The sequence below is a fragment of the Tasmannia lanceolata genome, unplaced genomic scaffold (genome assembly GCF_043159265.1).
Source record: "Tasmannia lanceolata isolate RefF3 unplaced genomic scaffold, GAP_Taslan_0.1 ptg000012l, whole genome shotgun sequence".
Taxonomy (NCBI): Eukaryota; Viridiplantae; Streptophyta; class Magnoliopsida; order Canellales; family Winteraceae; genus Tasmannia; species Tasmannia lanceolata.
The window spans coordinates 2,419,693-2,432,547 of record NW_027518689.1 but is presented as its reverse complement, the minus strand read 5'-3'; the positions used below and the strand labels follow the sequence as shown (position 1 = coordinate 2,432,547).

The 12,855-nt window shown below is 33.1% G+C and overlaps 1 long non-coding RNA gene across 1 annotated transcript; it reads left to right on the top strand.

The window, feature by feature from the left end:
* The first annotated feature begins 1,269 nt into the window (after window positions 1-1,269).
* Window positions 1,270-12,465, top strand: LOC143887911 (uncharacterized). Its single transcript, XR_013254411.1, has 3 exons — window positions 1,270-1,382; window positions 3,118-3,198; window positions 12,349-12,465. It is a non-coding gene; the product is annotated as an uncharacterized LOC143887911 (long non-coding RNA).
* The last annotated feature ends 390 nt before the right edge of the window (window positions 12,466-12,855 follow it).

The window sequence follows — 12,855 nt, the reverse complement described above, 5'->3', positions numbered from 1 at the left end:
TGTTGGGCCACAATTTATGCAAATAAGCATTGCGAATGTTTACCGAAATTTCAATGGCCGTCTTCTTTTTGAAGGGAGAACTAATATTTGAATCCTCCGTAAGCACAACATTGTTTATATTGGGTTTTTAAGGTTTTGGATTTGTTGAATCTAGGTTATTGGGTTTTAAATACTTACTTGCAGGTTCATATTCGTTTTTTGCCTTTTCAAGCTCGCCAATTGTCAGCTATGATGTCTGAGATGCTACGAACTGACTTGGCAGCAATTCAAACAAGATTAATCCATATGGGGTCAGATTTGTCAATGTTTTTAAGGCACGTGCTCTTCCACTGGAACGCCCGAGTTATTTCCTTAGTTTCTTTTGTGTGTTTGTTTGTCTGTTGTATAAGTTTTTAAATTTTTATTTTTCCTCAAAATGTATGTTTCCTGACTGAAGGTTCATTCAAAATTTTGTCAAACATTTAAAAAAGATTCCTAAGTTATTTAGAAGACATACCATCAACACAACAATTTGGATTTTTGGGTTTCTTCCTATACAGTGAAGGGGTTTGGGTTTTTGGCTGAACATTTATGGATGAAGCTTTTATGCATGACTAAACCTAAGGAGTGATACAGATTAGAAACTACAAAAATAACTCATTTCTGCAAATGTGCTTTTAACATTTGTAAAACTTAAATCACATCTTTAATTATTATGAAGCTCTTCTTAGTTTCGTGTGCCACGTGGCACCCTAGTTGCAAACCACATCTATCCCTTGTTCTTTTCTTTTTTAACGCAAAAAACCTAGACCTTTGTGGCTACTTTTTTAATTTTTCAAAAAGGGTGTGGCTTTTCAGAAACGTTTTATAGATGTGATACGCTGGGGGTGTGCCACATGGCACCCCCTGCAAACCGCATCTACCCCTTTTTTTTAACGCAAAAAACCCAAACCGTTGTGGCATTTTTTTTTTAATTTTTCATCTATATAAAGCTGGATGTGGTACGTTGAGGGTGTGCCACGTGGCACCCTCCCTGTAAACCGCATCTATCCCTCTTCCTTTTTTTTTTTAACGCAAAAAACCCAAACCGTTGTGGCTATTTTTTTAATTTTTCAAAAAGGGTGTGGCTTTTCAGAAACGTTTTATAGATGTGGTACGCTGAGGGTGTGCCACGTGGCACCCCCTGCAAACCGCATCTATCCCTTTTTTTTTAACGCAAAAAACCCAAACCGTTGTGGCTATTTTTTTAATTTTTCAAAAAGGGTGTGGCTTTTCAGAAACGTTTTATAACTTCCCTGTTGTGGCTATTCTCACTTCTACAGAAAAACGGTTCCCCTGGAGAAAAACGCTAATCCTATTCTAACGGTTACCTAACTCTCCCTCCGACTTTCTTTCCGTTTCAGGTACGAGAACCCCCATCCTCCTTTTTATTTGGTAAAAAAACATTTAAGTAGCATTTTTCAAAGCAATGAAGAAATTTATCCTGAAAATTGGGTTTTTTGAACACAGAGAATGACTAAACCTTATCAATTACGTTGAGAACAGATTTGGGTTTGTAACAGAAACCTAAATTTTTTACCTGAGAGATACTGACCGGATTGGCGAAAAAAATTAAATAATCACTAACCCCTTTGTGGTTGAATCCCTCTTTGCAACACTGAGTCTGTAGCCCTTTCCAAGATCGACTGTCTTTTGTAAATGTCAAATTCGAGGTCCAAAAGATGATAAAATGGAATATATGACAACGGATGTGGCTTTATTAAATTATAGGGACGAGGAATTGAGCCACAAAAGGAAAGAATCTTTGATATCCAAGAGCCGCTGCATTACGGTATCTGATATCGTTTTCTGCAAGTGAAGAAGACGAGAGAGTAAAAGCAAATTAAATTAAAATAACAGTATCTTGGAAAAGGACAAGGAAAGAAATTCGTTCTTATCCTCATAACCCGTAATTGTCATAATTTTATAATTTTCTTTGTAGGTTTTTTTTGGTAATTGTCATATTTTAATATATTCTATTGGTATTTTTTGGGTAATTTTTCCTTTGCTTCCATTTTTTCGTAATTTTTTTAAAACTTAGTACTTGTATGATTATTAAAAATTGCTATTATTTATTGTTAGCCACCTTTGCGCAAATCATATTTATTTTTAAGATTTTTTGTGTATAGGGATTCGCTAGCCACTTTCACAGAGGCTACTTTTCGGCTTGTCGCCTATCCTTTGCGGCAGAAGTATGATTTGCCTAGGGTGATTCTAATCCTCTGATTTTTGGGGCTCAACCTATCTATGTTGTGGCCCGACAAATGAACGGGTTGGATCATCCTATATGGCGTGAGCAGTATAGTACTCTTTGAAAATACTGTACTATAAGGGCTTACAAAGTATCTTACAAAGTATAAAATCTCCAAAATTTAGCCAATGATTTTACTCAATGGACATTCCAATCAAAGCTGTTGGTGAATGATAACTTTAAAAAAAAAATTGGATGGCTAAGATCATTCCATCAAGAAATCGATGTTATAGGAGGGCATTTATGAGCCACTGATCTTCTACTGGAGGCGGCCCACATGGTCTTGGTCCCATGAGTAAGATAAAGGATTACAAAATCAACTGTTTAGATATTCTTGGGGAAGCCCTGAAACAGAGATGGTTGATGGATCTAGGGCCTAGGATTGTTTGATCAAAGGTGTTAATAGTTAGATCAATGGATCTGATCATGTCCATGTGGCACAAGTGCCCATGAAGTCAATATTAGCCGCCTCCTTTTTTACTATGTTTTCTATAAATGGAGACACTTGGACATAGTCATATGGGAAAGTGATATATTCGCCCCCTTTTCTTCCCTCGGCCATCCCCTGCAAACTGCATCTATCCATTTTTTTTTAATGCAAAAAACCCAAACCGTTGTGGCTATTTTTTTAATTTTTCAAAAATGGTGTGGCTTTTCAGAAACTTTTTATAGATGTAGTACGCTGAGGGTGTGCCACATGGCACCCTTTGCAAACCGCATCGATCCCTTTTTTTTTGTAACGCAAAAAACCCAAATCGTTGTGGCTATTTTTTTAATTTTTCAAAAAGGGTGTGGCTTTTCAGAAACATTTTATAACTTCCCTATTGTGGCTATTCTCACTTCTACAGAAAAACGGTTCAGCTGGAGAAAAACGCTAATCCTATTCTAACGGTTACCCAACTCTCCCTCCAACTTTCTTTCCGTTTCAGGTACGAGAACCCCCTCCTCCTTTTTATTTGGTAAAAAAACGTTTAAGTAGCATTATTTGGAGTTGGGTTGGGTTATACTGTTAGGGGTTGACGGTTGGGGGTATACAGCTAAGGGTTTTGTGTATTCGTCATACCATATTCTGGTTTGTTCATCATCATATTTCACTTGCATAAAAAATCGTTATTGGTTCTGCTGTGAATTTTTTCCTATACAATATTGTGAATTAGAATGCAAAGATTTATAATAGATTTTTTATTTATAATTTTTTTTTTAAATTAACTAACATGATGAAGTAGCATGTTTAATTTGTTGTTGCAGATAAAATGGAAAGGAAATTTTATACAATCTCTTTCTAAGATTTGTCGAATGATATATTACAAATCAAAAGATAACCACCAGCAATTTATACATTTAAACAAAGTGCCAAAACAGGATATTGTCTAGCTTTTGTTGATATAACTAACACACTTGAAAAATGTTCGATAGTGACATTAATTGGAAACCCTTTCAAGAATAAGAGTGACGCGGAGGAATATGTCGCAAAGCTTGGAATTGGACACATAAAGTTACACTATGATCTAGATATTGAAGACTACAATTATGAAGAACTGCAACTATTAAAATTCAATTACGAACTTCTCGAACATATGTATGAAGAATTGTTAAAAGACTACAAAGACCTGAAGAAACAGCTCAACAAGGGTGCTTCATCATCTTCTAATCATAGTGACAATTAGTTTTATAATTTATTGATTTTGTAATACCGTAACAGAGCACAGTAGTGAAGTTTGTTTATAAGTTAGTTGATTGTAATGAACAAATTCAATTGTTGATTAATGCATACCTACTTGCTTTAGTTTTTTATCCAAATATTAAATCTTTAGTATTCCTTTTAAACTGAACATCAACAACTTATAATTTTATGATTAAATTTTTACAACCCAAAAAACAAATGAATACAATATGATAATTTAAAAGAAAAGCTTATTAAATTTATTGGCTAAAGAACAAAAAATAAGAATATTCATTTTATGTTGATGTCACCATTCCATTTTAAAAAATTAAATGAGATATGTCATAAATGAAATCTTTGCTTAAATATTTTTAGCCCGTTGATTTTATTACCCCATTGTCTTGAACTTTTTTTTATTTAAATAGCTTTAATAAGGGTTTGATATTTACTATTAGAGGAATGATAGATACAAGAGATCCCTTGCATAAAGAGCCAAAAGAGGGCTATTGATTGGATCCATATCATCAAATGTAACTAATTTTACTTTTTTCAACCGATTTTAAAATGTAACTGAAAATGACGTGGATCCAATGAAGAGCCCTTTTGTGGCTCTTTATGCAAGGGCTCCCTTGTATCTATCATTGCTCTTACTATTATCGTATGGTTGTGCTATTTTACTTTGTGTTTTATCCATCTGGGTTTTAGATGGACTTTAACCCAGATTGACTTTCTTTGCATTCAATTTCTTCTTCTTGCACAATCGGTATTATTTACCCCATTTTCCATCCTTATCTGCTACCACAACTCAGCCATCTTTTCACCCACATCCATCTGGGTTTTAGATGCTCTCTGCAATCAATTTATTTTTGCACACTTAGCCATTTTTTTACAATACTGCTTTTTTACAATATTGCTTTGGAGTTTTTTATAATACAGCTAAAAGAGTGATAGATGAAATAAAATTTATTTACTTTTTTCTCATTAAACATTATATTTATAATGAATTAATTCTTCAATTGTATTTACATATCATATCGAAGTTGAAAAAAATTAACTAAGATTATTTTGGTTCTCTAAAAAAAAAATTTGTTGCATATTTCATGTATATTATTGAACTGCCATATTGTCTTCTATACTTTAAAATTTTGAATCAATTTTTCTTTATTACGTAAGATAATTAAATTTAATATTTTCTTTCAATTTAACTACAACAATCAAGATTTAATAAAGAATTACTAAGAATTTTTTAGTTCTAAAAAAAATTAAATAATATTTCGTGTTTAATATTTTAATGTAAAAAATCGTCAGTTTTGATGAAACATTATTGTTTATGTAATATAAGATTCATTTTTTACTAGACTTAAATTACATATGATTAGAAATTTGTTTGAACTTTATAATTCATACTTACTTAATATAGAATAATCAGATATTTTAAAATTAGATGATACAATTTTGTTCATTTGTTAGATTTCATTAATCGACTTCTTTAGTTTTTTATTATTTTTAATAGATTGAGAATGACAATGCATAGGATGGAAAGATGTAGAGCTGCACGAATGCATCGAAGATTAATTATTAATGCACGGAGAATAAGAAGCGGCACTAGGAATGTTGAAATTCATTCTACCCAAAACATTGCACGCGCAAATACTAGAACGACCAATTTAATAAATATTGTGTCACACTCTGTTGTCAATGCGGATGGTAGTATCCAAACATCAACAACTGTTCATAGAATGAATATAATTACCAGCGATAGATATATTCTTCAACCACCATGTGTTAATACTAGAGGTAAGATACTAAATTATTAAGTTTTAATTTGGAAAACAGTTGTCAATAAAAAAACTTTGGATTAATTTTTATGCTATTAAGTAGATACTGTAACGGTTAGAGCAAGTAGAAACAAAAGACACAACAGATGTCCCAATAGTCCAGAATTAAGCTTAGGTTCATGCTCTAGAGGGCTTTAAGTTGGACGGATGCAAGAAAGAAGGAAAATAAATGAAGGTAATAGTTATAGTACCTAAATTTATCTATATCTTATGCTAATATATAATGACAATACTAGGCAAGAGTAATTGTTAGGGTACATAAGGAATTGTTACAAATTTTCATTTCATATATTTTAAGCAGAAAACCAAAGCACTTATGAAGATGGAGATATATTGATGGAGGATGAAAATACAAACTTTGTTGAAGAAGTCGGCCAAAGTAAGAGTTCTGTGTATGATTAGGTAGAAATTTTTTTTTTTTTAAAAAACCCTATAACTTAGAGAGTTTGACTGTTTATTGACCTAGAAAATTCTACGAGGCATGGAACTTTGGAAGTCCAGGTTATGTGTGTCCACACTGTATGGCAATACTATGGTACGAGGAACGAGTTCATAAGTGTAACAGGACAACAAATCCAAAATTCTCAATTTGTTGCAACTAAGAAAAGGTTGACATACATGTTATGCAGTAGCCTCCTGAATTTCTGGCAGAGCTTTTGAATAATAACAAAGAAAATCGTGCTGCAAAATTTCGAGACAACATAAGAAGTTACAATTCTATATTTGCATTTACATCGATGGGCGGTAACATTGAGAAACGTATCAACGATGGAAGGGGTCCATATGTGTTTCGAATAAATGGACAAAACCATCATCTAATTGGATCGTTGTTACCGGAGATGGGAAAAAAACCTAAATTTGCCCAGCTCTATATGTATGACAGAGAATGAGGTTTCCAATAGAATAAGAGCAATTAGTATGGACAATAGGTGTGACATCGTAGATCCTACAATTGTTGAAGGATTGTTAAATATGTTCGATACTTACAATAAACTTACGAAGGTTTTCCGTATGGCAAGAGACCGTGTCAAGGAATCCGACTTACATGATGTTCATATAAGGCTTATTGGGAATCGTGCCAGAGATGCAAGACAGTATAATATGCCAACTACTTCTAAAGTAGCTGCACTAATTATTGCGACTTGAGTAAGACAAATGTTGAAAGAGATGTTATAGTAGAGCACATAGGTGATGGCCTGCAGCGTATCAGTGATTTGAATCCAAGTTTTATGGCAATGCAGTACCCAATTCTATTTCCTTATGGAGAAGATGGCTACCATCTAGGTATTCCATATAAATGTAACGAAGGAAGAAGGCAAACGAAGAGACATTGTGTGACTACGAGAGAATATTATGCATATAGAATTCAATAAAGAGAAAATGAGAGCCAAACAATTATTCGTGGTGGGCGTCTATTCCAACAATTTTTAGTTGATGCTTATACAGCTATTGAAGAGGAACGATTGCGCTGGATCCACAATAACCAACCACAATTAAGAGCAGAATTGTATAAAGGTTTACGTGATGCAGTCGTGAGAGGTGACACGACTCCAGCTTCAGTAGGAAGAAGACTTGTTTTGCCATCATCATTTATAGGAGGCCCGAGATATATGGTACAGAATTATCAAGATGCAATGGCTATTTGTAGATGGGCGGGAAATCCTGATCTATTTATAACATTACAGCAAATCCAAAGTGGCCTGAAATTCAGAAGTTTGTTGATCAAATTTCTGGACAAAAACCAAATGATAGATCGGACATTGAATCCAGAGTTTTCAAGATTAAGCTCGATCAATTAATGAGAGATCTTATAAAATTACAACATTTTGGAAGTCATAGCAGGTATTTATTTATAAGTTTATGGCAATTTTTATAAACAAAATTTTACAGATAATAACAAAATATATTAGATACTTTTTAAACTTCCAACTGTCTACACTATTAAGTTCCAGAAAAGAGGACTGCCACACACGCATATATTACTTTGGCTTTATCAATCAGATAAGTATCCAACACCATCTGAAATTGACAAGATCATATCAGCAGAAATACCAGATAAGACAAGTGATTATACTGCATATGCAGCAGTTGCAGAATTTATGATGCATGGACCATATGGAGCAACAAACAGCAAAGCACCTTGTCTGATCAGGGGAAATTATTGCAGAAAAAAATTTCCGAAATTTTTTTACAATGACAACACGACACAACACTATCTGAAGATGGGTTTCCAGTTTACAGAAGAAGAGATAATGATCGATTTGTTCAAAAGGGAGATATCAAACTAGACAACAGATATGTAGTACCACACAATGTTGATTTGATTATAAAATATCAAGCTCACATAAATGTTGAGTGGTGCAACAGGTCAAGAGCGATAAAATATCTTTTCAAGTACATCAATAAAGGACCTGACAGGACAACAATTATAGTTGAAGAGGACATTTCAAGCAATCCTGGAAATGATAATACAAAAATTAAAAAAATTGATGAAATAAAAAGTTATCTAGACTGTCGTTATGTCTCAGCATGTGAAGCATGCTGGAGAATATTTCAATTTGATATTCAACATCGAACGCCTGCGGTTGAAAGGATGGCGTTTCACCTTCCTGATGAGCAATGCATTACTTTTAGAGATTCTGAACCCATCAACCAAGTTCTAAACAAGGAAGATGTTGAAACAACAATGTTCACTCAATGGATGCATACAAATAGCGTTGAGGAAGATGCTCGAAATCTGACCTTTGCTGAATTCCCCACAACATTCGTATGGAATAAAAAAGACAAGATGTGGCAACAAAGGAAAAAAGGGAAATGCATAGGGAGGATAGTTTATGCACATCCGAGTTTTGGAGAAAGGTTCTATTTGAGGATGTTATTAAATATTGTTAGAGGCCCACGAAGCTATGAAGAGATTAGAACAGTAAACGGTGTAACACATCCAACATTTAAATCAGCATGCTATTCCCTTGGACTGTTGGATGGGGACAAGGAGTGGCATGATACAATTAATGAGGCTTCACAATGGGCAACTGCAACACAACTAAGATAACTATTTGTGACTCTTCTACTCTTTTGTGAAATCGCTAATCCGTTTGAGCTATGGGAAAGAAATTGGCAGCTGTTATCTGATGATATTCAGTACCACCAACGACATTCATTTGGACATGCACAACTAGAGTAAGATGAATATCAAATACAAAGTTACACTTTGTTTGAGATTGAAATCATCCTCATGAGAAATGGAAAGTCTTTGGCAGATTATAAACCACTCCCACTGCCTGATGTAGCACTACTCAGCCAACTGAATAATCGACTCATAAGAGAAGAAACATCGTATGACAGGGAATAACTAAGGATAGAGCACAACGAGTTATACAGCGGACTTAACTCAGAGCAAAGAAATATATTTGTTTCTGTAATAACTGCAGTAACTGAAAAGAAAGGCGGATTATTTTTTATTTATGGCCATGGAGGGACAGGTAAACATATGTGTACAGAACCTTAATTGCAAGATTGCGCTCGGAAGGCAAAATTGTTTTGGCTATAGCATCCTCTGGAATAGCGGCTCTCATTTTACAAGGAGGACGGACTGCTCATTCAAGATTCGAAATTCCTATCAATCTCGAAGAAAACTCCACGTGCGGCATTCATCAAGGTACCCAACTTGCAGAATTGATAAAACATACATCACTTATTATATGGGATTAAGCACCAATGCACCACCGACATGCTTTTGAGGCCGTAGACAAAACTTTAAAAGACATATTAAGGTTTGATGATAGTAATTCATGCGAAAAGCCATTTGGAGGAAAAACTGTACTTATTGGTGGAGATTTCAGATAGATTCTTCCCGTTGTTCCAAAAGGAGGAAGACATGAAGTTGTTCTTGGTTCGATAAATAATTCCTACTTATGGGACCATTGTAAGGTCTTCAATTTATAAAAAAAAAAAATGAGATTGAATCCAAGTTCAACTGACAACAGTACATCTAATTTAATAACATAATTCAGCAAATGAGTTTTAGATATAGGAGATGGCAAGATTGAATCAATATCAAGAGAAGAAGATGGTGAACCTTTGTGGATTAAAATTTCAAGTTATCTACTTATACATGGTGGAGAGAATCCCATAAGTGAAATAGTATCCATCACATATCCGTCATTTCACAATAGTTACAAAGATGCACATTATCTTCAAGAAAGAGCAATACTGACTCCAAAAAATCATACAGTCGATGAAATAAACTCATACATGATGCAATTCATTGATGGAGAAGAACATTCATATCTTAGCTCAGATTCAATATGTAAAGCTTCGTCAAATGTTGCTGATCAAGACATGATTTATCTTGTAGAGTTTTTTAATACATTAAAGTTTCCAGAATTACCAAATCACGTTCTTCATCTGAAAGTTGGAAATCCTATAATGCTTTTGAGAAATATCAATCAAAATGCAGGATTGGGCAATGGCACACAGCTAATAGTAACTCAGTTAGCCACTTGGATTATCGAAGGAAGAATAATCACAGGAACAAATATTGGAACAAGAGTTCTCATACCCAGGGTCATATTAACAACTACTGAATCAAAGTGGCCTTTCGTTTTGAGGCGAAGATAGTTTCCAGTCAGAGTCTGTTATGCAATGACAATTAACAAAAGTCAGGGCCAAACTATTAAACAAGTTGGCCTGTATTTGCCAAAGCCTGTTTTCACTAATGGGCAACAATATGTTGCTGTCTCCCGAGTGACATGTCCTGATGGTCTTAAGATATTAATAGAAAAAAATGATGGCGACGAAAATAGGTACACCAAAAACATTGTATATAAAGAAGTTTTTAACAAATTATATACAGGTACATCAATAAAAATATGAATTTATTAAAAAGAAAAGATAATAATTACACAAAATCTTCTACTAATTTTTTCCCTTTCAGATTCTGATCTCTAAAGATGGCAGGGGGATGCCAGTTGCTAAGACAACTCCACAAGGACAAACAAGATTGGCAAATACATGTTAGATTAACAAGAATGTGGGATGCTGTTAACATTAAGTCAAACAATGAACTCATTAGCCTCGATTTAATTCTACTTGATGAAGAAGTAAGTATTCGCCACCCATTCTTTATTTGAAATTTAATATTATAATTGTTTATTCTTGAAAAATATTACTATATTGCACATTTCAAAAAAATCTACATTTATGTATATATAGGGTTAGCATATTCAAGCATCAATTAAAAATAAGTTCACTCATCAATTTAGAGCATTGCTTCAAGAAGGACATGTGTATGTGATAAAGAATTTCACTGTAGTTGACAACAAAAATGAATACAGAGTTGTTTCAAACAAATATATGGTAAACTTCCATGAAGCAACCTTTGTTAAACAGAAAATGAATGAAAGTGATGAGATTGGATAGCACAGATTCGAAATAATACCTTTTACTATTCTAGACAGACGAGTGAATAATAACGTCTACCTCACAGGTAAAAAAAATCCCCTTCACTATATGCTACCTTATTTTTTGTTATAACATTTGCTCAAAAAATTTAAATATACTACCGGCAGATGTAATTGGACAAATCACTGCAATTGAGGAAATACAGGCTAAAGGAAAGAAGGTGAATAAAAAATTAATTGAGCTTCAAGACAAGAGGTGAAAAATCAAGACAATGTAATACATTTAGAAATTTAATACTAACATTATAAGGTTTTGTATTTGAATAATTTTACAAATATTTTTTTTGCAACAAAAATAAAATCAGAACAACATTGTGGGGACAATTAGCAGAGGAGATAAACAAAGATGCTTGCTTACATATTTCTGAGCCTGTAATTCATATTATCACTTCAACTACTGTGAAGAAATATCTCGGTACGTAACTACATTGTTATTCCTATATCGCAATAATATTATGAAATTGTTCCTTTTAAAAAATATTATAAATGGTATTCTTACATCAATTACGCAGGAAATCTATCACTCTCTTCAACAAATGCTACAAAGTTTTACGTAAACTTGGCAATTCCAGAAGTTCTAGAGTTCAAAAATAGGTATATATTGAATATTATAGAAAAAAATTAATTATAAATAAAATTAACAATTACATGTTGCATAGTGTTACGGATGCCAAAGAGATTCTTCAATCAATAGATCTACCAAGGAAATCATTAGTTGCTGACAGAGAATTGGTTGAAAACAACAAAAGAACGGTGAGACAAGTCTTAGATTTCATCAATGAAAGAGAGCAAAGGTTAGAAAAAATATTGTTAAAAATTTCATTTCTTGGAAAATATATATATTGACCACAAAAGAAAACTAACATCGAAAATTACAAGATTCTACTTTTTTTTGCGAAGCAACAATTATAAAAGTTGACTCGCAGTATCGATGATACTATCTCTCATGCAACGACTGTCGGAAGAAGTGTGATCATTTAAATTTATATTATTGGTGTCCTACTTGCGATAAGAAAGTTAACTTCCCATTAAAAAGGTAAATCCGACCAAATATATACTATTATTAAAGTTAAAAATAAATTTTAGGTTTAATATGTTCTATTTAAAACTTTGCAGGTATAGACTACAAGTAGAGGTTGAAGACCACACAGCATCAACAACTTTGTGATTTTTGATAGGGAAGCAGAAAATATTGTTCAGCAATCTGTTGCACAGATTAGCATTCTTGAGAAAAAGGTACCCAACTCATTAAAACTCATTAAAGGAGATTGAAATTTATTTTGACAATCAATTTTTTATTATGTCTGATTTGCTATAATGAATAAAACAACCAACTTTAATTATATTATTACAGGATGAAGAGAAAGAAATTATGCCGCCTGCAATTGAAATGTTAATAGGCAGAACATATCTATTTCAATTAAAGGTGACCGCATTCAATTTCAAAACATCCAACCAGAATTTCACGGTTTCAAAAATAATTGACGCTGAAAAATACGTAGGATTGGAGACAATACAGGTTTTACATTTAAATTCTACAAAAAAATATGTACATGTTATTTAATATATATTTATATTATTTAAATATATATATATATATATATATATATATATATATATAAA